The sequence below is a fragment of the Prionailurus viverrinus genome, chromosome C1, assembly GCF_022837055.1.
Source record: "Prionailurus viverrinus isolate Anna chromosome C1, UM_Priviv_1.0, whole genome shotgun sequence".
Classification (NCBI taxonomy): Eukaryota; Metazoa; Chordata; class Mammalia; order Carnivora; family Felidae; genus Prionailurus; species Prionailurus viverrinus.
The window spans coordinates 64,922,886-64,950,228 of NC_062568.1; the positions used below are offsets into that span (position 1 = coordinate 64,922,886).

Sequence of the window (27,343 nt, forward strand, 5' to 3'; positions counted from 1 at the left end):
ACTGATTATTGAAAGTTCATATGCAGAGAAGCTCCAAATATTCAGTTGTAGATATCTTTTGCTTCTAGTATTTTAGGATTCAGGAAATCTGGATGCTTTCACTAGTGGACTAGTAAGGACAATTTCTTCTTTGAGTAAGGGTACTCTGTACTCTTCAAAAGTGCAATGACTTACTATCACTAGGACAAAGTACCACAAATCAGTCTTACTCTCTCCCCTTTCTAGGGAATAATATAAAGGCCAATAATTTACTGATTGTGTTGATACATGTTTCCAAGGAGACACATACAGAATTTTATTTGCTTGAACCTGAAAATATTTCACAAAGCAACATCTTCTAGAAAACTATGTATCTTCAAGTAAAACTACTGCAGTTATAAATGTTTCTTGGCTCTTCAGCTTTATTTGATAGTCAACACCCCTTGTTTCTTTTGCTCCTTTTCATGTAACATTAAGGTGATATGTAAGAACGTGAAGAATTGGTCCAGTAAACCTATGTATATTCAAATAATAAAGGCTGTTAAAGATTTGTCCTAAAATAAGAAATGGGCAAAGGGAGCTATGATACTGTGGAGTTGTCAGTAATCATTTTTATAGCTGCAACAAAACTGGCATCTCAAACTTAAGGTCATACCTCAACTTCAAGGGCACCCCTCCTTTCAGGCTTGCTATGGGAGTATAATATAATAGACCTATAATAGTTCCCCCCAAATATCCATTTAATAGACATGCATTCATTAAACATACCATATATAGCATATGAACTCACATGTATGAATATTCATATATACCCCTTTAAAAGAATATACATTCTCAAATATACACAGTGATATTTGACAATTTAGTGCTTAAATGTAAATCATTTAAAATGCATGCTGTGGTTGGTTTTGTTGATATTGCATTACCATTTTTTTTCCATTGGCAGAAATCATTGAGGCAGAGGGGTATATAGTCAGATTTTTAGGTAACTCTTAAGTTTTACAAATGAGAAAATAATCTGTTATAACCTATATCATATAGTGATTCATCATTTGATGAAATACACAGCAGAAATTCTAGCAGGGAAAAGGTTTAACCCTTCCTCTTATTTTCTTACAATTAAATATTTTATGATAGAAAATGTAGTTCTTAATTACTGGTTTTTCCTTAACATCAACTTATGTGAGTATATGTGACAAACTATGATTAGAAAAACAGGTTTGTATAACTTTGGATCAATCTGCAATGAAAACAATTATATGATTATCAACCAACATAGAGATTGCTTTTAAACTTCTCATCCCTCCCCCCCTTTTCAATCAGTAGTGTTGGCATGCTAGAAATAGCCTAATTGCTCTGTTGTCTTGAAAGCATTTCTTGGACTAAGGCTCTCACTATCCAAATGAAACCCATCTTTTTTGTGTGTGTATCTGATGCCAACAATTTGGGCTTTTGGAGTAATTTAATTGTCTGACATTTTTCCCCATCTGAATATTTATCATGATATTGACACAATCTATATTGTGATTATGCAGGGCATGCTGGTCCACATTTGATCATTATGTTTTTTGGGATATTTCAGTATTTTTTTTTTAAACTTGAAGAATTTAAGTATAAAATGAATCTGGACTGTCAGGATCACTTAGATACTCACTATATTTTTCAGAAAGTATTTTGAAATGAAAGTTGTTATTTATTATATGGCACGCGGAATGGTGATATTTCAAAACCTTGTGTAACTTGTATAATGTGAGCACATGAAGTTATCTCAGAATACCCAATAAAGGCAACTTAAGGTAGAATCACAAACATGAATGTAAAAGTTTCTACAGCGAAGATGCTCCTGGTACATTGACTAATGCAAATCTTTCTATCTGAGTGATGCACTTGGTTATATGAATTAAAACCTTCTCATTTTAAAAAAGGAATCTTTACTTAGAAGCTTGTTTAGCTATATAAATATTAACCTTTGGTGATGATTTTGATTCTGTTGGCTTCATTTTCAGATTTGAGTCAGTTTACAAAGACTTGGTAATCTTTAGAGCTAATGCCAAATGCTGCCTATTTTACTTTTATTGATATGAGATATGTGAGATAATGGGCCAAGCTTTTTATTTTTCTTTTTCCAAAGAAAAAGATTAATTTTATTATATTTTTAGATTGTGAAGACACAGCCCAATTTGCTCTCAATGTAATCAACCTGTGTTTTTGAGACTAGTTCAGATACCTTGAATAGAATCTTCAAAGTACATTGGTTTTATTCACATGGCAACTGCAAATTCAGTCAGAGCTTGTGAAGTTCAAATGCTTTGAAAGACTTGCCCTTAGAGACCTGCCTGGCACCCTACATTTATAAAATCAGGAAGGGATAAAATCACCAACATTTTGTATTGGTTTGTTTTTCAGTGTCCTTACTTCTTTATTATTGAGCTAATTTACTTTGGGGAGTTTCTTGGTTTCTTAAGTATATACAGTAAATGCTTCCTTTACTTATTCTCTATTTAGCACTTTACAGGAATATGGATAGGAATGTACTAAGCACAGTGAACAAAGTAACAAAAAGTTGAGATATTCTGTTTCCACTTTTTCCAGTCACTCATACTAGAGCAGCAAAACCATAAGCTTGGTTTTACTTCTGAACGCTTGTTTTCCAAACTGGCCAGAGGTGTTCTACGCAGTTTGAACCCATGATCTACGCCATGAGTTCACATACATGCAGTGTGTGATCAGCTGCATGATCCCCCTCATGAAGCCACACTTCCTTCCATGCTACTTTATGTGATTTTACCAGGTACCGTTGAACTTGCTGTTTACCAGAATATCAATTTTTAAAAGCCTAGTTATTTGCAGTAGGCATATTTGACAGCCCTTCCTTTGAGGATTCTATTTTACAGTTTAAGTCATTATTTCATAAATCATTCTTGGCAGCTGTGAAATATTGCTTGAGGTGATAAAGCTGTAAATCTTTTGACATAAAGCTCTAATTATACAAAACTATAATTATGCAGAGGCTTATACAAGGATGGGCATGTATTTTAATAGGGTAATGCATTCACTTTTAAAACAACTTTTTAGGGGTGCCTGGCTGGCTCAGTCAGTAGAGCATGCAGCTCTTGGCTTGGGGTCTTGAGTTCAAGCCCCTCGTAGGAAGTAGAGCTTACTTAGGAAAAAACAAACAAACAAACAGTTTTTAAACTTAGATTGAGGAATAACAAATGCTTCAGTTATTAACTAGATCATAGTTTGGAGGTGATGTTAATAGCAAGGAAACAGAAAAGTTGGTCCTCTTTTTTTAATTTATCGCTCATCAGGTTTGGAGTGTGTAGGTTTTGTAGTTCTCCGCTACCTGTAGCTCATCAGGTTTTGTAGTTCTCCTCTTCAAAGAGAACTAGCAGTTGATGTGCTTGTCCACTTCAGGCATACGCAGACATGTGATTTTTACCTTAAATTATCCAGCAAGTCTAAACATTTGGAAAATCAAAGTCTGTTTCTCCAAAGTAAATAAATAAATGCATGTCTTAACTCAGTCGGAAAACAGGGCATACAATGCTTCATTTTTAGAGGTTGGAGCATTCCTGTCTTTTTGCTGCTATGCTCTCAGACATGGTACAATGGCAGTTTCGTTAACAAACCAGAAATGTGCCGATCTTTGCCTTGCCGTCAAAGAACTAAAGGATGAGAAGAGGCTGAGGGAAGGCTTTTCGTGATCCAGACAGGGCACCAGTCATGTTGGGACAAAGTTCCAGAGGCAGTGTTTGATTCACCTAGACTCAAAAGAGGTTTTGGTTTGATAACATTAAATCTACCATCTCTGAGGGTTATTTGGAAAGACCTTATAGAAAGTGTTTCATTGTTGGGAGGAAAGGTGAAGATGTGTGCTGAGTGCCACCACCTCTCTTAAAGGTAGTGTTTTAGGCGCTAGAGGAACAATAGGAGGAGATGCAAAAGAGGACACAAGTTCATTTCTGCTTTCAGGATATTTGCATTATGGAGTGACTAACATTCCCTTCTATCTTCGAAACCCCAAGATGTTTTCGTGAAGTTGTTTTGAAAGAAAAAAGAATGTATAGACCATGAAATGAAGAAGCTTTTATATAAATGGAGAACAGAATTTAGGGTTAATTACCACTCTTCCTCTATCCCCCCACTGTAAAATAAACTTGTTTTTGTGTATTTCCTGTCTCCTTTTCTCATTTACATGCAATACTAACTTATTAAAGAAACAATGTAGTTCAGTTAAAGCCTTAATAGCTCAAAAATAAATGTTATCACAGTCTTCTGTGTTGTATGACATGTAAAATATTCAGCTTTCATAATTCCCGAATTGTGTAGTAGAGATACAGACGGTAGCTTTTATAGAAGAATGGAAGAAATATATTCTGTGTATGTGTAATTCAAGTGATAAGAAAAATTTTCAGGGAGTGTCTTGCCTAGAATTTATTTTGGTGTTCGTTTTAACTTTCTTTTTATACACTCTCATGTTTCACCCAACAGTAACCTTAAAATGTATTTTCTTTCATATACCTAAAGTTTGTGACATCTCATGGACCCTGGATATTGTATAGAACTTAAATATGATCAGTGTATTGATTAAGAAATTAAGAATTCTCGAGAAACATTCCTCCTCACAATTTGAAAACTTGATTTCACTGTTGTCCCAAGTGAAAACAAAATGTCCCCAAATGGTAGTTGGGCTACATTCTTCAGTCCCCTTTTTACCACCTACCAGCACTGTACCTCTATGCAGCTCTGGTCCTAAAACTTAGAAGCCGTGTTGTCCGCCAGCTTCAGAGATAACTGCTCAGTTATTTTCACACCCAAGGGACTTGAGAACAGGGTCAGTTCAGGGTGATAGGGACAGGCTAGCCTTAGTGGGAGGAACTGACTTCTCTGGCCTCTATTGGCTTTCAACATTGTTTTTATTTTTATTTTTTCACTATAAATAGTCTCTAAATCAATTACGGGCACTCAGCAGCCAGGAGAGTCCTAGGATAATTAATTCACAGGGAAGTAGCAGTTGGACTATGAAATGTTAAGACATCAGCATTCATCTGGCCATATAAACTAGAGGCCTCGGGGTTGTTTTCTGTTTTGGGTTTTCCTTCCTCTTCTCCCCAAACCAGTTGGTCACAAACTTTTTTCAATATTTACCCCTGAAATATCTCCCAGTGTTACCTTTACTTTTCCATAACTGCCAGATGCTATAGTCGAAGCCCTCTTTGTTCTTCTTCTGGAATACTGAGGATTGAAGTTTTCCTGCCTCTGCTATCCTTTCCTCACAGTGCCATCAGAGAGCTGTTTCTGAAACAAGAATCCCATACGCTGATGACTTATTGAAGCCAAGCATCACTCTAAATAAATTTCATATATTAAATGATGAGTACAACAGTCTCATAAAATATGTACTCTCATCATCCCCATTTTATAAGAAAAAACACTGTGACCCTGAGACATTAATTTGCCAAATCACACACAGCTTAGAGTGGTGATGCCTGATCCCTTAACCACTTTGCCATATTTGCTGCTAAATGCTCTTATGATACACCTTGACTTAAAACACCTATCTTAACTCATTAAGACTCTCAGGATAAAGTTATAGACTTTTTAAAAGGATGCTTTGTCCCTTTCAGAATTGAATTCACTTGGGTTTTTAAGTAGGGTATGTTTAGAGGAACCAGCTGGATTCACAGGTCTGACCAAGTTTCCCTTACTTGCACCTCATTTATTTCCTGATACCTACTTGGAGAATAACATCCACTTTGTTAGGGTAATTGGATGTGTTGTATACAATAAAATACATAGCGTTATTTCTAGCTTGGTCTCTTGCCCATAATATGTACTTAATAAATATTTATTAGGTGAATATCTTGCCAAGTCCATTTCTGTTACAAATCTTATGTTTCAATAATATTTGACTGCTCAGAGTTTCTCGAATAAGCCATGCACTTTTATGTCACTGAGGCTTTGCTCACCCTTCACAAGTTTTCTTTCATCTGTAGTAAACAGTTCAAAACCTCAATGAATAGATTGCCTTTCCCTCAGCTTCTCACTCTAAAGAAACCATTATCTGCCTTCCAAACACCGATCAAAAGACTTCTCTGTGAAGTCTTTTCTGATGATCCCATTGCCTGCTCCAGACTACTTAACGTTTCTCTGTGTCTTCACAACACTTGGCTCTAAACTCCAATGTAGCACCTGGAATGTGCTGTATGTCATTATATATTATTGTAGTTAACCATCTGTTGTTTAAAGTTCATTAGGAGAAAATATTGAATCTCACTAATTTCCATGTCCGGAATATATGGAAGAGTGCATGGTGTGAAGTACATGCTCAATTAGCATTCACACAAAGAATGAAGAGAGGATAAGAAATGGTACCATGACGCTGGGGAAACAAGAAACAAATTGAGATCAGGACGCATGAGAAACGTGAGCTATGGAGACTAGGTGACACTTCGATTTTTCTTACTTTCTAAAATGTTAAGAAGAATTTTCACCTGAATTTCATCAGTAACTAGATTTCCTTGCTTATAAGCTAAGGTATAAATCATCTTTATAGCCTACAACTCTGCAGATAGCTAGAAATATTTGATAAAATGTTAGAAGCTATTAACCAAAAATTAGTATCAGTTACTACCAAAGTGGCACTCACTCAGCACCGCATCGAAATGGCTCTCCAACAATCTCTCCGTAATAGCCAAACCCCAAATTCTCTCCTGTTCTTTTCTGTCTTGAATTTATTTCTGTGTTTGACATACTGTATTGACCACACAAGTTACACAGTTTTGGCATTTTATATCTAGTATGACGTTTTATTTCTTGATGTTTTCTTGAAAATTCTTAATTGACAGTGAAGCTTGCTCTCAGGGCCACTTAGTAATGAGGGTGTTAAATCTAAAATAATAAAGATAGTTTATTAGCAATAATAAAAGTCATTATTATTAATTATGATTGTCAAATGAACATTTTCTCTCTCTTTACTGTGCTATCTGCGTTTAGCAAAAGTGCTGAACTACTGAGGAACAATCGAATCAGACAGCAGTAAGACATTAATCACCATCGTGAGGAAATTTGTCCTATTACTGAACAGTTAAGGTGAAATTGACACTTGTCACACACAGGTGGGTTAAGAGAAATCCAAGTGCTAGGCTCCTATTGCTATGACAGAACATTCCATATTTTTCTTTTAGTCCTTTAAATTATATGAAATATCTAATTAAGAAAACCAAAGTAGTCTTTCTGTGGGCAGTTCAAATGGTGGCTGAGACGACCCCCTGGGCCTTTTTCTCAGTTAAAGTAGGTCTGCGTGTGAACAAACTCTCCTTTCTGTGGTTTCCATTGTTTTGTAGAATTGTCTCACACTTTTTTTTTTTTATTTCAAAAATGGATAAGATAGCCCGGCTGGTGCTTGGTGGGTGAGAAATGGAGAGGAGTGAGAGAGAGCTGCGGGTGCATTTTGCCCTTAGTTGGCTCCTGTTTGCAAACTCATCTAAACTAGACTGTGCCATGCGGGGTCTGGCGAGGCTGCTACAGCCACACTGCTGCTCTTGCTTACCTGCTTTTTTTCTCTGGGTGGCCAGTCAGACGCCATTGTGACAGCAGGTGGACTCTCACCGTTGCTGCTTTTATTTGGGTTTTTTTCTTTCTGTTCTGTTTCGTTTTTGTTTCTTTCTTGACAATCATTGGGAGTGTTTTCTTTTCTTTTTTGAAATAATGAATTCTTTTTTTAATGTTTATTTATTTTGAGAGAAAAAGAGAGTGTGAGTGGGGGAAGGACAGAGAGAGAGAGAGAGAGAGAATTCCAAGTAGGCTACACTCTGCCAGTGGAGAACCCTTCAAAGGGCTTGAACTCATGAACTGTGAGATCATGACCTGAGCCGAAACCAAGAGCCAGACACTTAACTGACTGAGCCACCCAGACAGCTCCATTTGGGAGTGTTTCTGTTTGTCTGATTTTGTTTTCCTAAGACATGGATTCTTTCATGTTTGAAATAATTAATTGGTTTTGAGAAACATGTAATAACTGCCTGGGTTGGAGGTAACTTAGAATGGTTGTTGCTTCTGATACTGATGTTTGACTTCTGTGTTCAAAACACCCTTCTTAATTATATTCAGTGAAGTCTGTACTAATGACCCAAGATGATTAGAGTGATGACAAAAAGTATAAAATTCGTGGTGGTTTCATAATCAATTTCTCAAAGATCAAGTAGAGAATAAGATCTAGGACAAACAGCATGAGTGACTCAGTCAGTTAAGCATCTGACTCTTGGTTTTGGCTCAGGTCATGATCTAGTGGTTTGTGAGCTCGAGCCCTGCATTGGGCTCCATGCTGACAGTGTGGAGCCAGCTTGAGATTATTCTCTCTCTCCCATTCTCTATGCCCCTCCCCTGCTCGTGCTCTCTCTTCCTCTCTCTCTCTCTCTCTCTCTAAAATAAATAAATAAACTTAAAAAAGAATGAGGACAAACTAAGGTATTTTTATTTAAAAAAATAGGGGCACCTGGGTGGCTCAGGCAGCTAAGCGTCTGACTTCAGCTCAGGTCATGATCTCACGGCTTGTGAGTTCGAGCCCTGCATCGGGCTCTGTGCTGACAGCTCAGAGCCTGGAGCCTCTTCAGATTCTGTGTCTTTCTCTCTTTCTCTCTCTGCCCCTCCTTTGCTCACACTCTGTTTCTGTCTCTCAAAAATAAACATTAAAAAAATTTAAAAGAAAAAAATAAAAATCCATCTGTGTCAGAAAAGATCACATATTGAAATCACAATCCTTGGGTTTTTTAATATACTAAGATTACATCAATTCAATAAAATAAGTGTTAGAGCTACGTGACATCATATGTTGTATGAATAATTTTTCATCAGGTTCCCATTACTTCTCTTAGCTAAATTAGTGAAAAATTTCTTCCAATTTTACTACCAATTTTTCTTTAATCAGATACTCTTGAACTGTATATTCATTTAGGTCCTGTATACACAGGGATATGCTCTCCCGGTTTTAAGTTTTGTGGTTGCAGTTTATAGACCATAGCCCTCCACGTTATTACTCTTCTCCCAAAGGACTAATGTTAATTGAGTTCCAATCTTGTGACTGGCTCTTTATATACATTACATTATCTGATTTTCATGATAGCTTTGGGAGTAGATATTATCACTTTTTACAGGTTAAGTTGACATTCAGAGAAGTTAAGTAAAGTACTGATCATCACAGAGGAAAGTGGAGATGAGTTTAAAATCCAAATTTGTCTGTGCTTGCAAACTTTATTGCCTCCAAATGATACACTGTTCAAACCTCACCCGATTTCGTAATTAGATGTCCTAATTGTAGTTCTTAATTATAGTCTTTTATCGATTACCTGAGGTGTGAATCTGCTTCAATTAATTTGAACCAGAAGGTGAATGAAGCAAGCTTTATCCTAGGTATTTTGTATTTTAAACAGAACTATGTCATTCAAAATGGATCTCTATGTGGTAGGATGCTCAATTTCAATAGAATGAGGATAGCCAGTGTATGCCAAAATCTTTGCATAATTATTAATGGCATCCTTTTTTCCTTTTCAAAATGTCCCTGTTTGAGACTGTAGATTATATAGTCAAGGTAGATTTGGGGGACATTTTAGTTAAGGGTTCCTCAACTACTATTTGTCTAGTCCTTATCTAAGTGTGGAAGAAAATTCTTATGGTATCGTGATTCAATTGCAGGAGCTCCGTTGTGCTCTCACCCTCTTCTTCCCACAAAAGAGTTTTGTTTCCTGGGAAAATTATGCGATTTGACAAGATCCACCACTGGTATTTAAAAGGGAAATCCTAGGGGCGCCTGGGTGACTCAGTCAGTTAAGCCTCCAACTTCAGCTCAGGTCATGATCTCGTGCTTCCTGGGTTCTAACCCTGCGTCCAGCTCTGTGCTCACAGCTCAGAGCCTGGAGCCTGCTTCGGGTTATGTGTCTCCCTCTCTCTCTGCCTTCCCCATCTCCCACTTGTGCCAAGTCTCTGTCTCTGACTCTCTCATGACAATAAATAAACATTAAAAAAAATCTTAATAGAAAATAAAAGGGCAATCATAAACTTTCTGGGGTGGGGAGTCTCCGGCTTATTTAAAATACCTCCAGTTTTCTTCATCCTGGTTCCAAATGTCAGTCTCAGTTTCTGCTACACACCCAATTATCTTGTGCTTCTGAGCTCCTTCCGCCCAGAGGCCACCACCCTCTCCTGTGCATGGTTTTCTCTAAATCCCTCAGGCAACCTTGTCCACATATTCTAACACTTTTTTCTTATCTCTGTTAGAACACTTATGAAATTATCTTGTAATAATTTGTTTCTATGTCTGTCTCTTTCACTCAGTGTTGAACTTGAAGAGATTTGTTAAGGCTCTTATGTAAAAAAGAGGCAATGGAGGGAGAGAAAAAAATAAATTTGAAAGAACCCGGGGATACACTGTTTGCCAATGAAAATGCTAGGTGGCACGTTTTACAGAAGTCTCCTTCATTCAACATTCTGTGCCAGTCATTTTGCTTGGTATGAGAATTGTAAAAATTGAAAACCCGCATTGTTTAATAATTAACTTAGTAACTTGGCTGCCATATGGTTTCTGCATCATGAAGCAATTTATTCTAATACTTGACCTGTTTCTCTTCCTGAAAAGACATAACTAATCACCCTTCTTCAGTTGGTTTAGAAGGAGAGGGGTAAAGGGTCAGGACAGTCTAGATTGATGTTTAATGCCTACGGAGCAGATTCTGATGGGGGATCTTCACATCAATGAAGGAAAGAACATGTCTACCTGTTCTTATAATAATATATGCACATTTGAAGCAATCCCAGCCCTCCCTGAATTTCCTTAGTTGAATACTTATAATAAAATACTTACAAATCCTTGCCATTATTCTGATGTCTTTTTCTGTAGTCTTTCTGTAAATACCAGGAACATCCTCAGACTTACATTGGCTTCCCAACACATTTCATTCTTTTCCCCAAACCCAGAGTTGTAAGTTGAGATCGCAAGGCCTGTTTGGTATCAGCAGACACTTCATCAGTCACATCCTGATACAGGATTTCACCACCTCAACAAGGACTTCATATCTCCACTCTCTCTTACAGTGATTTAACTCCCTTGTCAAAAAATTAGAAAATACAGAGAACAAATAGAAAAAAAAACACCTAATAATCTTGAACCTAAAGAATAAGTGTATTTTCTACACACACATATGTGCACGTGAGCACACACTTGCACGCGTGCACACACACACATGCACACACACAGGATAGCACTGTGTATACCAAGCTGTAGCCTGTTTTCTTCACTGAGAAATTAATGAATATATAACATTTAACACATGGACAGTACATAAATTATTTTAATATTCACACAGTATTACACTAAAGGGAATAAAATATTACCAACGATACTTTATTATCAACTTTTCACAATTGTAAACACATAACGAAGAGTCTGTCTCTCCTGCACACTTGTGCTATTTTTTTTCCTTAATGCTCACTCCTAGAGGTATACTTGTTGCGTAAAACAATATGTGTATCTTAAAAATCTTTGGTACCTTGGGGCACCTGGATGGCTCAGTTGGTTGAGCGTCGGACTTCAGCTCAGGTCATAATCTCGTGGTTTGTGAGTTTGAGCCCCGCATCGGGATTTGTGCTGATAACTCAGAGCTTGGAGCCCGCTTTGGATTCTGTCTCCTTCTCTCTGCCCCTCCCCTGCTCATTCTCTCCCTCCCTCTCTCTCTCAAAAATAAACATTAAAAAAAAAAAAACCTTTTGTACCTCTTGTGCACACTTACCATGTAAAGCTGGGAGTTCTTTCAAAAAATTTTGACCCAATAAAAATAGAATCTTACTGTTCCATCACTGAATTTAACCTGCAATCCTTATTGAAAAACACATGTAGAAACCATTGAGGCCATTTATTTTCTTATTTAAAGAAACTAGTGCTCAGTATTGCCAAACCTAGGGAGCTATGGAAGTCTCCCAAGTAGCTGATTGTGCATACTGGACGCCTCATCCCACACCAGGGTCACTTTTCCAAAAACTGCTCTTCACATTCACATTTTCATTTCAGTAACTTGCTGACAGTTTTCCAAGCCTCACATTCAGAAACTAGTAGTAATTATTGGCTACTTAACAGGATTCTGTGAGCATTTTCTCCTTTCTTTTTGGAATAAGTTGGATTTGAAGTTATTTTCAGTATTTTGTATTATCTCTCTATAATTAAAATCTTGTTTAGTGGAAAGAGTTTTTATTTGGTAGTTTGCATCTGAATATATACATATATATATATATATACATATTTAAATATTTATAGTTTTGCTTAGATTCGAAGTGATAGACATGAAAGATAGTAAAACTCATAATAAACGTTCAGCTGAAATACTATGTAACAGATACAAAATGTACTTGTAAACTATAAATGACATCAAATGTTCAAAATACACAATAATATGTGGGAAATATGCAAGCGAAAGAAACTCCACATAGTGTTGACAAACCTGTAACTTTCTCCAATATAACACTACCGAAATGACTGCAGAGAAAGATCATTCTCTTCCTAGGCTGCCTTACTTAACCGAGACATGCAGAGCTCAGGTAATCTGATCTTTCTAGCTGTGACTCAATTCTCGGGTCTTCCCTCCAGGTGTTCTTTATAATGAATGTCACTTAACCAAGGCTCAGTAGGATTTATGGATTCCCAGATTGCTCCTCTCTGAATTTGCTCCCTGAGTGAAGGACTACACAAAAATGCCACTAATGATGCACAGCCTCAACTGTCCTGTTAGCTGGCTTCTATTCAGTTCTCACTCTAAAATGGCAGGACTTGTTTCTTTGCAGTTCATGTTTCTAGAGTGAGCAGAAGCAGTAGTGAGCCCTACTGAAATTTCATACCCACCAACATTCATTATTTTAAATGTATTCACAGCAATGTGAGTATAGTGTGACTTGCACAACATTTTGTTTTAATTATTCTCTCCTTTGAGGATGCCAATAACTTCAGCAATGAATTTCCTTCCAGAGAATACTTCATATAAAAAGTTCTGTTAGTACTTTTTGTTATTAATCTAAATTTTTTTGAAAATGTAATGGATACTGATTATGTTTTCTAAATCTTTACTCTAAGTTTCGTAATGTCATTCTTGATTTGTCTTCAATCATAGAAAATAAAGATAAATATTTGGTTGAGCTACAGCTCAGCCTCAGAAAACTAATCTCAAGTGTAAAAGAATAGGCAAGCATATTTTCATAAATATTTCTCATACGGCATTTGATAAGTTGCTAGTAACATTTAAAAACATTTCTTTTCCAGAAGAGAAGGCTTAGAGATTTTAGTTAGAATATCTGAAGTTATAGAATTTAAAAATTAAAATATAAAGAATGAAGATGAAACTTTTACCTCTTAACTACTTTAGCTGCATGTTGGTTTACCTGGAAGAGGCAAACAAAAGAAATTCCAGGCATATCATTTTCATTCCAGCAGAAGTCATATGTGCTAACTTATGTTAAAGAATCCAAGAAACATAGACTAAAAAAAAAAGAGAGAAAAAAATGTTTTAAGTAACGACATGAAAATATAATCAGGCAGGACCTCCTTGCTACTAGTCCCTCTGTTCTAGAATTGAAATAAATCACCCCTTCCCCATCACTACAACTAATTTAAGCATAACTTAAGAGAAAATAAGATCCTGGGTTGGTGTTCTTTTTGTTGATTTTAGTCTATTTACATCTGTGCATAGTGGTATCTTGCAAGTGAGTTAAGACTGGGCTTGTTGAATTATCTGTGGCAACTTATATCTTATTTTATAATTGATCTGGATTAAATAATAAAGTGTGGTTTGAGCATTTTAAATAATATTAACCATCATTTATTGAGCACATACAATGTGCTAGTACTCTTCTAAAATCTCATTTTTTTTTTCTAATCCTCATAACTTCCTGTGAGGTAGGTGTTCCCATTTTACAGATTGGAAAGATGAAGCCAATAAACTTCCCGAAACGACTCAAGTAGCATATAACATAGCCGCACTTGAAGTACACGTTGTCTTCCTTCAGAGCCTATGGACTCAACTCCAGAACACCACTGAGCATGCCTCCTGTCCGTGTGTTGGCCCTGACACACACAGTGTACACATCTGTAGACTCACATCCCTTCTTGACAGAAAAGCGTCAATTGTTTCTTGATTTCAGGCATGCAAACGTTTTAAATCTGGAAGCTTCGGATTTTCTTTTCTTAAATGCAGTTAGATGCCTGCCGCTGGTGTTTTAGAAACGAATTCACCTCTTTCCCCACCGCCTAATTCAGTGCCTTGCAAAAAGTAGCTACTCAATACATAATCTCTTTAAATATTATGAATTAATATAAACATGAGGCAAACTCTCTTAACCATTTGATCTGTCAGTTACTGCTTCAATAAAGTGGAAGTCATCTCTTGCTTATTGGAAAACGATGATACAGAGGGAGCATAGCATGGTAGCTAAGGTCATGGACTCTAGAGTCAGGGTGCCTGGGTCTAAATATTGAACATATTTATTGTGTGATCTTCAAGTTACCTAACTACCCTGTCCTCAGATGCATCATCAGTGAATGGGGACTATGGTAATACTAGAACCTATCTTCTAGGTTTTGCAAGGACTAAATGTGTTTATATATGTAAAAGCACATACAACAGCTCCCAGTACCTAGTAAGTGTAATATAAGTGTTAACAAATAAAATAATATGAACAGGAAAAAAAATGTGTGAAAAAGAATTGGGTTAAAATGCATATTAAGTCGATATACTCACTGAGTGTTGTGCGCAAAAAGAAATTTAGAGCTGCATGTGTGACTGAATAAAAAATGTGAACCAAATTTTGATGTCAGTAGGTAAAGGAAGAAATCAGCAGTGTTTTGTAAACATTTTACATGTGAAATCCCAGAGATTTTTATCTTGGAGAATATGGCCTCAGTCAAATCCTGTATAATTTATTCTTAGACCTATAATTTATTCTTAGACCTATTTTGAAATGCTGAAACTCATTTTAGGTGTGGTTGCCCTGAAAATGTCAGCAGTCTGGGCAGCTTGGGCTCTGTGCACATCTGTCTTTCAGCTACATTGCAACCAATTCTAGTAATGGCATTCCAGAAACCTGTGTTTTGAGAGCAAAAGTTCAAGTCACAATGAGGTGTAAGTTCAGTCCACCCTTCCTCCCCCCTAGGATTTCGTGGGAAGTTAGAAATAATCTTATTTAGAACCAAGATGTGAAATTAATAGAAACCAACTGATTGGAAGAAAATATATGGATATAAATACCTAAATATAGCTAAGGTGACCATATAATCTATCATCCAAAGTAGGATTCTTTTTAAAGTAAAGGGGGAGGTTATTGATAATTATACCAAGAAAATAGGAAAAATCCAGAACTGTCCAGACAAACTGGACATATAAACACTCTAAATACAACCTATATCTGGCACTGTGTATCAGGTTTTCAAAATGTATACCATTCTATAGTACAGACTTTTCATGAACATTTTGTAGGTTTTTGAAAGTAGTGAGTTTAAAAGTGTAGCTACTCATTCTTGTGATGCCTAAAATGCTTACCGTGTAGACAAAGACAGTATCTTGCAATCTGGAGAAATGAGTCAGAATTCCTCCAAAGCGTATATTGCACCTGCTGACCTCTTTGAAGTAAGACTACAAATGAATCTTTCTATAAATACCATGTTGAAGGTTCTTAGTAAAGGACTTAACATCAGCCACTTTATGAACCACAGTGAGTCATGAGAGCAGAATGGACTAAAAGCGAAGAGACTGAGCTCGTTGTTGAATGCCAACAGTCCTTTATAAAATACCTCTGACTCTCAGAAGTCCTAAAAAGGATCTTTATCTTGGAATCTGTTACAGCATGGGTGTGCACAGGGTGTGTGACCAACCATCTTTTTTCCAGCTTCTCTGTCAGGCCTTAGTCATTTGTGTTGGTCTATTTGTAATCCTGTGATAAAATTAGCTTTCCTTTGTGTCTACGATTTGTTGTCTAAAGGATATCTATTAAGTGGGAGGAACAACCCCAGAGAAGTTGGGACAGATAGCATTAAAGCAGAAAGTTATTAACATTCTAATAAAAACAATTTAAAAATAATTAAATCATTCAGACTTGGCAGTACACACTACACTTATTGGTTCTCATGAGTTTAAGTGGAAATTGGTATTTCCAAATTTAAAGAGAAAGATGTAATTATCAAAAAATCAAAATTAAGGCATAAGACATTGTTATGCAGAGGACAGTTAAGCGAAAGTAATACTACTGGGATTCTCATATTGTTTGTATTTTTCCAGATACACAAACATGAAAGAAGTCATCTTTGAATGGGAATATTGGGTTTGTAAACAAATTTAGCTTTTGCAGTGCTACAATCCAAAAAGGGAAGACAACCACAAAAAATAGCTATAAATAACAATAATGATAAAAAGCCCTTCTTTCCTCCCAGATTCTACTAACAGCCTTTTTAAAAAAATGCTGTTGGTTGTTGAGGTCATTGCCCGTGATGAAACATTACCAGAAGAGTGTGGGCAAAATAAATGGGGATATGGGGAATTACACCCTCCACACTGCTCTGTTTTCCTGTCCATCTGTGGAGTCTCATTCGCTTTATGTTTCCTAAATAAAAGTTTATGGAATAAAGAAACACCTAAATAAATAAATTGAAGAATTTATATGTGGTAATGGAAGTTGCATTTTGGTGGGTGATCATATTTTTGGCTGAAATGTCTCCCCCTCTTAATGAACTATGATGGAAAAAATACGCACAGGCTTTCAAGTCAGCACTACTTTCAATTTAGCTTTAATGAAAAGGTTGTCACAGGAAAAAGCAGCATCTAGTTTTGGTTTAGGAGCAATTTCTTCTTGTTCCTTAGCCTGCATTCTTTCTCAGCTCTTTGTTCCAAGGAAACAGTGTCCTGCGTCCAAACAAAGTGTAATGAGCTGAACATGGCAAAAGCTTTGGCAACTGGAAAGCAAGATGTGTTACTATCTTTCAAATGGTACCCAGATCAACATTATCCTTTTAAAATTTTGAGGGGTGCCTGGGTGGCTCTGTTGGTTAAGCATCCGATTTCGGCTCAGGTTATGATCTCATGGCTTGTGGGCTCAAGCCCTGCGTAGGGCTCTGTGCAGGCAGCTTAGGTCCTGGACTGCTTTGGGTTCTGTGTCTGCCCCTCCCCACCTCACGCTCTGTCTCTCTCTCAAAAATAAATAAACGTGAAAAAAAAAATTTTTTAAAATAAATAAAATTATGGGTAAAGGTCCATATGTCTGATTCTGCTATGATCACTTTAATTAAAATTTTTGTTTTCAAAAATAATCAGCCCTACACAGGAGTTGCAAAAATATTACAGTGAACTCTCATATTACTGTAATATACAGATTCAGCTGTTTTTTACAATTTGGCTTTATCTCTCTCTACATTTTTTGTATGACATATACACATTGCTCTTTTATGTCTGTTTACTTATTTTGCTGAGCCACTTGAAAATTGCTTGCACAGAGTCACCTGGGTGGCTCAGTCAGTTAAATGTCTGATTCTTGGTTTCGGCTCAGGTCATGATCTCATGGTTTGTGAGTTTGATCCCCACATTGGGCTCTGTGCTGTCAATGTGGATCCTGCTTTGGATTCTCTCCGTTCCTATCTCTCTCTGCCCCTCTCGACTCGTGCTCTCTTTCAAAATAAAAAAATAAACTTAAAAAAAGAAAAGAAAATTACTTGCACAGATCATGAACCTTTCATCCTTAAATATTTCAGTATTTTTTTCTACTAATAATGAGAAAATTCCTTTATGTAACTACAGCTTAATTATCAAATTATCAGGAAATTTTACATTGATACAATACTGTCATTTAGTATATCCTTCAAATTTTGACAGTTGTCCCTGTATTGCTTTTTAGCTAATTTGTTTTTAACAATTCAGGATTTAAACCAATATCATACATTGCAGTTTGTTGTCATGTCTCTTTAGTCCCCTTTAAATGGATGAGTGAGTGATTTCCTCAGCTTTTCTTGTCTTTTCTGTCATTGACATTCTTTAAGGATAAGGGCTTGCTGTTTTATAGAATGTTCAGTTTGAATTTGTTTGGCAAATCATCATAACTTAATTCAGATTGTGGCTTTTTGTCATGTATAAAATATAACTGATGGTGTGTCCTATTCAGAATATCACCAGAAGCACCTAATGTCAGTTTGTCCCATTACTGGTGATGTTACTTTCATCACTTGTCTTGCCATTTTTTTTACATGGTTTGGCTCAACAATTAGAAAGTGAAACTTAAAAATACTCTTAAAATCAGCACCAATATAATAAATGTAACACAAACATGCAAAGCATCTACACTAAAATAATTATAAATATTATTAAGAGAACTTAAGGAGCAAATAATAAAGGAGATACTACATGTTCATGAATTGGAGGTCTCAATATTGTAAAGGTGTCTAGTCTTCCCAAATCAGTGTATAATCTTAACCAAAATTATAGATTTTTAAATATAAAGTAACAAGTTGACTCACAAATGTGTATGAAAATGCCAAGGATATCTAGTAGCCAAAACAGTTACAGAAAAGAACAAAATTGGAGAACTCTAACTGCCTAATTTTAAGAATTACTGTAAAGCTACAGTAATCATGATGGTAGAGTATTGGCGTATAGTTTAGTAAAATAGATCAGTGGAACAGAATAGTCCACAAATAGATCCTCACATATATAGTTAATTGATTTTTGATAGAGGCACCAAAGTAATTCAATGGGGAGAAACACCAATCTGTTCAACAAATGAGCTAGATTAACTAGAAAAATATATAAGAAAAAGTAGATCTTGGTCCTTACATTATATTTTGCACAAAAATTAATTTGATATGGTTTGTAGATCTAAACATAAAGGCTAAGCCTATAAAGTTTCTAGAAATAAACAACCACAAAAAGGTTTGTAACTTCGAGTAGGCAAAGATTTCTAAGAAAGTATAAAAAAGACATTATCCATTAGAAGAAAAATGATGAATTGGACATCATCAAAATTGAAAATTTATGTACTTCAATGAAAATTGACATAACCTGAGAGGAAAATATCATCAATTCATTTATTTGACAAAGGAATTATATTTTAAATAGATGTGTCTATATACTATATAACATATAACATACAACATATAATAAATATATGTTTATGTCTACAAATCAGTAATGAAAAGACAAACAGCCTAAATAAAAATTATGGGCAAAAGATTCATATGGATACCTCACAAAAGAAAAATACAGAATGGCCACTAAGCACATGAAAAGGGAAATGCAATTTAAAACCAAAGTAAGATGCTACTTAACACTCATCAGAATATATCAAATTAAAAGACAACATCGAATGTTGGTGAGAATGTGATGCAACTGAGACTCTCATACATTGCCAGTGGGATTACAAAATGGTATGAACACTTGGGAAAACTGTTTAGTGTTTCATTATAAAATTAAACATGCATGTACCTTATGATCCAGCAATTCCTCTTCTTAGTAGGTCTTCATCCAAGACAAATGAAGATATATGTCCGCAAAGTGGTTTGTGTAAAATGTTTATAGTAGCTTCATTTATAATAGCTCAAAGCTGCAAACAACCCAAGTGTTCATCTACAGGCATTTGGTTAAATAAATTGTGGTATAACCATCAATGGTATACCAGTCAACAATAAGGAATAGCAAACCATTCATATGAAAGAGAAACATTATAAATGATTTTCATAAATATGTTGAGCAGAAAAGCCATAAATAAAAGAATAAAGACTGCATAATTCTATTTATATAAAGCTCAAAGTTAGGAAGAACAAGCTAATCTATGGTGATAGAAGTCAAAACTGTAGTTGCCTGCGGGGTAGGGGGAGTAGGAACGGCCTGGAGGGGAGCACATAGAAACTTTTGGAAGTGATGGACACATTTTAGATCTTGATTGGTGTGTTGATTATATGAGTCTTTATATTAGTCCATACTTAACAGATTGTATATTTAAATTTCCATTTCACTGTATATACATTTTCCCTGAATATAATAAAGTCACTATATACATTCACAGTCACATAGTTTTTTCTATAACCATACAACCATTACACAGACTTTAGTATGACTTAAATAAATGCATCAAAGGAAACACAATCTTCAAATCCAGGGCACTTACTTTCATGTATAGGGGAATTAACATTATATGTAGTAGTCTATATATTGGATTTTCATCATAGCAGTAAAAATCACAACCAATAACTCATTTCCTGTCTTCTTTTTCAAAGATGAAAGACATTAAAAGTATCTTGAAATACCAACTAGGATTTATTTTCAGTATTTGGAAATAAGAGTTACACATTTGATTAGCTACTAGTTGTGTTATTTTCCCCAGTGGCCTCTCAGATTTTAGTAATGCCTCAAAGGCACTAAATCTATTGCTTTACTATGTGGTGGCCTATTTTCTATCGAATTTCACCCTTGGTAACAGTGGTAATTCATAATTTGAAATCCTTATGTCATCCTCTTAAAACTATATCTAAACCAATTGTATTTCTTTCTTTCCTACATTAGTAAATGGTATTTCACTTTTGTTTAAGGACATTATTTTTATTTTTAAGTAACAAACAGATCTTCAACAATCCCTGAGTCCTTCAGGGTTGGGTACTCTCTATTGATTTCTGCTTATAGTTTTCAAGATTCTATTATGGGTAAGGCAGGAATGGCAGTTTTAATGAGAGTCCTTTTTTGTTTTTGTTGTTGTTGTTAAATGTAGATCCAAAGAGTTCTACTAAAATAAGACAAATGTCAGTAGAGGAAAATGCAATGGTAGAAAAGGTTTCTTTAGTAAGGCAGATTTCTAACTAGAATGTTTTGATCTAGAGAGTATAAGTGATAGGAAATCGTGTAATCCAAAAGATACATACATGCTACTCATGTGGTCACATACATCTCTTCTTCACCAAAATACTGCAATCTAAAATGGCCCAGCTTTCTTTGAAGATTGAAAGAAAGCGTGTTTAAATGTATAGCTATACTGAGATTAATATAGCTGCCCCCAAGGTATAGTGTTGATTAAATTGACAAGTATGTCTTTATGGAGCACCTGGGTGGTTCAGTTGGTTAAGTGTCCATCTTTGGCTCGGGTCATGATCTCACAATTCGTGCATTAGGCTCTGCCCTGACAGCTCAGAGCCTGGAGCGTGCTTCAGATTCTGTGTTTCCCTCTCTCTCTGCCCCTCCCCGGCTTGTGCGCACGGTCAATTTTTTCTCTCTCTTTCTCTCTCTCTTTCTCTCTCTCTCAAAAAAAAATAACATTTTAAAGAAAGAAAAGTTTATTTGTGATTGCTAGAGCTGAGACAGACGTGTTTGAGATGTAGATTTAATATTTTATTGACTCATTTGAGACTGACACAAAGGGAAGCCAGTTTTCCTTAGTGGCCATCCTTTGGTGCCCCTTTGCTTTTCAGTATGCATAATTAATCAGGGCATTCTGACCCAATTGTTGTGTTCCTTACTTTCTTTTATTCCTCTTTATGTTTAATAGAGTAAGATCAGTTCAAAACCATACCTAAAACCTAGTGCATACACGATTGCATTACTTCACAAGATTTTCCTAATGATGGAGTGTTTGCTCACATTTATCATAATGAGAGTTGAACTATATCCTAATTATTTTGTCATGTGATAGATCACTAAAGATTATTATTGCATATTTATATCTTTGGAAAAAATGTCATGTGTCTCATTTATTTATTGATTGATTTTTAGAGAGAGAGCACACACAAGCTTTGGGGGAGGGAGGAGGCAGGGGGGGAGAGAGAGAGAGAGAGAGAGAGAGAGAGAGAGAGAGAGAGAGAGAGAATCTTAAGCAGGTTCCATGTTCAGCGCAGAGCACAACTCAGGGCTTGATCCCAGGACTCTAGAACCAAGACCTGAGCAGAAACCTAGAGTCAGATGTTCAAACAACTGAGCCATCCAGGTGCCTCTCATGTGTCTCTTTGTGTGTGTGTGTGTGTGTGTGTGTGTGTGTGTGTGTTTTCTTTTGGGGAGAGACAGAAAGAGAGAGAGCAGGGGAGGGGCAGAGAGAGTCAAGCAGGCTCCGCTCCCAGTGCAGAGCCCGACACTCGGCTTGATCTCCCGATCCTGAGATCATGACCTGAGCCATAATCAAGAGTCAGATACTTAACCAACTGAGCTATGCAGGCACCCCTCTCATTTTTTATTACTATCATTCTGATTACTTTTATTGGTTTGCAATCTTAAAACTTCACTGCTTTAAACAGAGGATTCACTGGTAATTCTGTTCCTTTCATTCTAAACTGAACCAGCATGTTTAGAATAAGAGGATAAGGTATATTCTCTCCTTTAATTGTAGTAAACATTAGATTAGGATCTCTGGTCTTTAAATTTGAAATGTTTGGAGAGATTACTTCCTGTAAAAAATATAATTTTCAGAGTATAAAAGACAAAGTTCGTATTTGTTTCTGTTACTGGAAGAGGCAAAAAACAGAAGTAGAGATGGAGAATGGGGGAAAATATGTAGGAAAACAAAGCTGTGAAGTACAAAGAAAACCCATACATGGGCCTGATGTGGAAAGTGAGGAGGGTAGGAAAACTGGTTCAAGTCAATGAGGGAATAATAGAAAGAAGAATGTTTTAAGAGAGAGAGAGAGAGAGAGAGAGAGAGAGAGAGAGAGAGAGAAACACTCCTGCTTCATCCCCTCAAAAGAAAACATGCCAATGAAATCTCTGACAAGCACAAGTTCAAGAGGGTTATCTGAGACTAGACATGGTGATCCCAGAAGGATGAATTCTTCAGTGTGAAGAATATTTATTCCTTAGATGTGTTTGCTGTTCTATTTGGAGCTAAGGCAAGAGTGATGAATAATGGATAACAGGACACCCTAATTGTCTCTGTAACAAAGGCGGCAACACTGGAATTCATTATACCTTATTGTGTGAGACCATATATTGACAGATACACAGATAAAAGAACTTACCCTCTATAGATAACAGGTCTTTGTTCCAAACAACAGATTTACTTTTTCAAAAGTAGAAGCTAATAGGGGCTGATTTTGCCTTCCACACCTCATCTCTTTGGTGAAGTAACTACATTAAGCCTCATGGAAAATAAGATAATGATGATAATGGCATTTCCCCCCTGTTTTAAAATCTATTTAAAACAATAGTATCTAAAGATGAACTGCTGCAGAATCACAAAATTTTAAGATGGTGAGGAACTCAGATCCCGCATTATACTTTCTAGGAAGTGGACAAATGGTTCCTGGCCCAGAGTAGCAGTTCCCCAAATGGAAACTGACTAACCAGCTTCCTTCCCGCCTGCGTCTTTTCCTCCCCTTTTCCCTCCCTTCCTCCCCGCTTCCCTTCCTTCTCTCTTTCGAAAACCTTTATTTTACAGAGGAGGCAAGGCCAAGCAACTTGTCCAAGCTCACTTGAAATCAAGACCAGGGCCCGTATCTTCCAATTTCTAAAATAGGGCTGATTCCCCATTGTCTTCTTGCTCGTGCACTCAAACAAACAATACTCTTTTAAATTTTTTTTTTTTCAACGTTTATTTATTTTTGGGACAGAGAGAGACAGAGCATGAACAGGGGAGGGGCAGAGAGAGAGGGAGTCACAGAATCGGAAACAGGCTCCAGGCTCTGAGCCATCAATCAGCCCAGAGCCCGACGCGGGGCTCGAACTCACGGACCGCGAGATCGTGACCTGGCTGAAGTCGGACGCTTAACCGACTGCGCCACCCAGGCGCCCCAATACTCTTACAAGTATCAACAGAGTCAGTTTTTGCTTCCTTGAAGACGAGGAACACTTGGCCTGAATTTCAAATTGGCATTTCTTACTGAGTTTGAACAATCATGTAGCTTTGTATTTCCTTGCCGAGCATTTCATTTGCTCTTTTGGTGCTTTTTAAACAACCTTTCATAACACTTTCTTTTTTCCAATATAATACATGAAGTGTATGAATCTATAAATTGATTTAAGCCCTTGAGAAGGAATGGTGCTACTTGTACTGTATATTAAAATAGTAAGGCATCACTATTTGCCATAAAATGACACTGCAGTAGTGTCAGTAAGAAAGGAACTCACATCTCACAGAGCATCGACAGGGACATTGGAAATGAAACAATATTAATCCATTTAAGTTGGTGAGTCTGACTTATTTTGCTTTATGAGTCCTTGCAGGTAGTTTTGGGTAATGAGCTGTTGCAGATAGTTTTGGAGAATGTTTGTAGTTGTGTCTCTGTGAAATGTTAACATCATTCAGGCTTAGCTGTGCCACGAAGACAATTCATGTTCACTGTGGAGAAAAAAAATTAACTGAGGACGGTACATTCTAGTTACAGCTAGACTTTTGGAGTCTGTGTTTTTCTGACTACAGTTTCAGAAATTGAGTACAATCTTTAGAGATTACACTTTATCTGAAGCACCACCATGGTGCAAACTATTATCATTCTGTGCCCTTTTGGCTCCCAGTTGTGCCTAAGAGGACACTGGTGGTAGGACAATTAAAGAAACCACAGTTAATGATATTTTCTTCCTGCAGGATCTGCCCTGCTGATTGCACTCTTAATTCGCCCAATTGTGGAAAATAATGAAACATTCATTTTTTTTTTAAAACTCCATCTCTTGGGTGGGTGACTGGTCAGTGTTTTGAAGACACACTATTCCATTTGCTACTAGCTTCATTTGATAGATTGTGTCTTAGTTACTTTAACTTTTTAATTGTGTATATGTTCTGTTGAAGTATTTCTGCCTCACTGAAAAAGTAATGGTATCAAGAGTCATGTTATCTATTTTATCTGAAGGTTTAGGTGTCTGTAGCTTGTTTTTTTCTAAATCATTTTTCCCTTTAATTCCTAAATGATAGTTAGGGGAGGAAGTTTTCATAATATAATATTTCAATAATCTAGTTTCTTTCTCGTTAAGGGTTACATTATAGCACAAGGTGTTTGAGAAATCTAAACATAGAAGGGTTCATTACTGAAGTAGCTTCCAATACAAATCTTATTACTCATTTTGATTAGAAACTAATTAAAACTCAGTATAACTGCCACTGAAATGCATGTATAGTACTTTAAAAGATAAAGGATTCTAAGGTTGGGAATCATAACAGTGCTTTGGCTAGGTTTTTTGTTTTTGGTTGTTTTGTTTTGTTTTACTTATATAAGAAGAGAGAAGAAATATTAATCAATCTGTAAGACATGGACTTAGATCAAACAGACCACTAGCTAGAAAAGACTACTTCCCAGAAAAGTAGGGAGCCAACCAAGCATATGCTGGAGCAGGATCCTGGCAGTCTCTCGTGTGCCAGGAATAATCCCCTAGTAGCTGGATCACGTGGTAGTCTATGGGATCTGGTGCAGCCAGGGTAGGGCGGGCAGCATACAGAAAGCCATGATTAGTGGCTGTTTACCAAAGTATGCTGAGATGTTTTGGAATTTTATTAACAGGGATGGCTATACTGGGTGTAATTACCAAATTGAAAGTCATTCACACACACACACACACACACACACACACGTTATATATACACACACATAAGTGTGTGTGTATCTGTGTGTGTGTGTGTATATATATATATATATATATATAACACATATATATGTTATATATATGTGTTATATACACATGTGTTATATATATGTGTGGATATACGTGTGTTACATAGACACATATATATATGTATATATATATCATATACAAATACCACATTATGCACCATTATTTTATACTATTTATTACACATGGATTTTTTTTATCAGTATGAACAGTGTGTATATAAGTAGGGCTCATAAGGTTTAAGTCAGAATGAGGGGAAACTGCTATTTATTACCGAAGTTTAACATTATTTCCTAATAGTCATTAGAATTCTGGTTTTACACCAGAATTTTCAAAATTTCTTGAAATTCAGGCGACTAGTGGCTGCATAGTGTTTAGCGATTTTCTTTCTTGAATGCAGGCCTCCATTAGTAAAGATTGGTGTGGTAAATTTCTTTGTCTACTCCTATAGAAAATGTATTAGAATAGTTATGTGGGTGAGGGGAGTTACTTATTAACAGGAAATGTAAAAAGACTATATCACCCATACCTGAAATAATAGGTTTTTGTACTTTTTTTATCAAAAACTTATTGGTGGTATGATTCACAATTTTTTTCTTTACCGTAGCTGGATTTTTGCCGCCCATATGAATTTGTCTCCATATCAGCTATTCAGTCAAAAAAAAGCCTAGGAATTTTTGTGAACCGTATTAGCATGTCTGCTTAGAGATTTCTTGGTTAATGGAGTTTAGAAGTTATTAGAGCAGTCTTGAAAGAGATAGACAATATTACTGATAAGACCATTCACTACAACTCAGATTTCTCCCAAAGTTCTAAGTAATGCTAGGGCATGGTTTATTAAATACTCTGTCATATTTGGTATATAAAATGTAAAAGAGAACACCAATATGAAAATCAAATTTTTATAATGACAGACTTAAGAGAAATATGGATGAATTGTTAAATTTGTAAAGCTGTGTGAGCAGTGATTCATTGTGGATAGGAAATAATTAAGTCTTCTAGTGCCCTTATGGCTTTTCCCAGCAACAATTGGGAGAGAATGAATGATGGACATGAAGTGCTGATCTAAAGGTTTTCAGAGTTTCACCCCAAGTTTTAATGAGCTTCACCAATCACCCCTGATGGCAGCCTGATATTTTACAACCCCTCTAATAAAATTTTCTTACCTACTGTTCAGAGGTACTATTGTGTATACAGAAAGAGAGGGATGCAGCTGGTGAGGAAGACTTCTGGCAGAGCAGAAGAGTGCAAATTTGGCTTTAATTTTTATGTGTGATCATCTTAGCTTTCTTTGAATTGAAGGTTAGCGTGTACCAGTTATCCCTGGTCCTGTTTGGATTCTGGGAAAAAAACAATCTAATGTTAACTATACAGTTTGCCGTATTTTCTGACTTATCTCCTCACCTTCAGTATTTCCAATCCCTGTCTCCATAGTCTTTGTCCTCTCTGACTTCGAACATGCAAAGATATTGCCTAAGTTTCAGAGGGAGGGTCGAGAAGGTAGCTGTTATTTTCCCATTAGTTATTCTCTGTTTTTGGTCTCTTTTTTTCCACATGAGAGTTCTAGATTCTTTTTTCTGCCAACCCTCTTTCTGCATTTCCTTACCATACCACTCTCTCCAACTTTGAGTTCCAGAAATCTTTGAATCCCAGACATTCTAGTGAAACTGCATTCTCAAAGGTCATTAAGGATATTTTCACTGCAAGGTCAGCCTGCCCTTCTTCAGAATATATGCCAGGAAACTCTCCTTTCTCATCTTTCTTGATATTGTAGTGTTCTT

The 27,343-nt window shown here is 36.3% G+C and overlaps 1 protein-coding gene and 1 long non-coding RNA gene across 3 annotated transcripts in view; one reads left to right on the plus strand and one right to left on the minus strand.

Annotated features, from left to right (window-relative positions):
* Window positions 1-27,343, plus strand: part of KCNH7 (potassium voltage-gated channel subfamily H member 7) — a 481,489-nt gene that overhangs the window by 2,376 nt on the left and 451,770 nt on the right. The window lies entirely within an intron of this gene.
* On the minus strand, window positions 375-26,898 carry LOC125171893 (uncharacterized). Its single transcript, XR_007154483.1, has 7 exons — window positions 26,729-26,898; window positions 24,090-24,300; window positions 13,370-13,498; window positions 10,841-10,977; window positions 6,632-6,873; window positions 5,155-5,280; window positions 375-493 (listed from the first exon to the last, which is right to left on the minus strand). It is a non-coding gene; the product is annotated as an uncharacterized LOC125171893 (long non-coding RNA).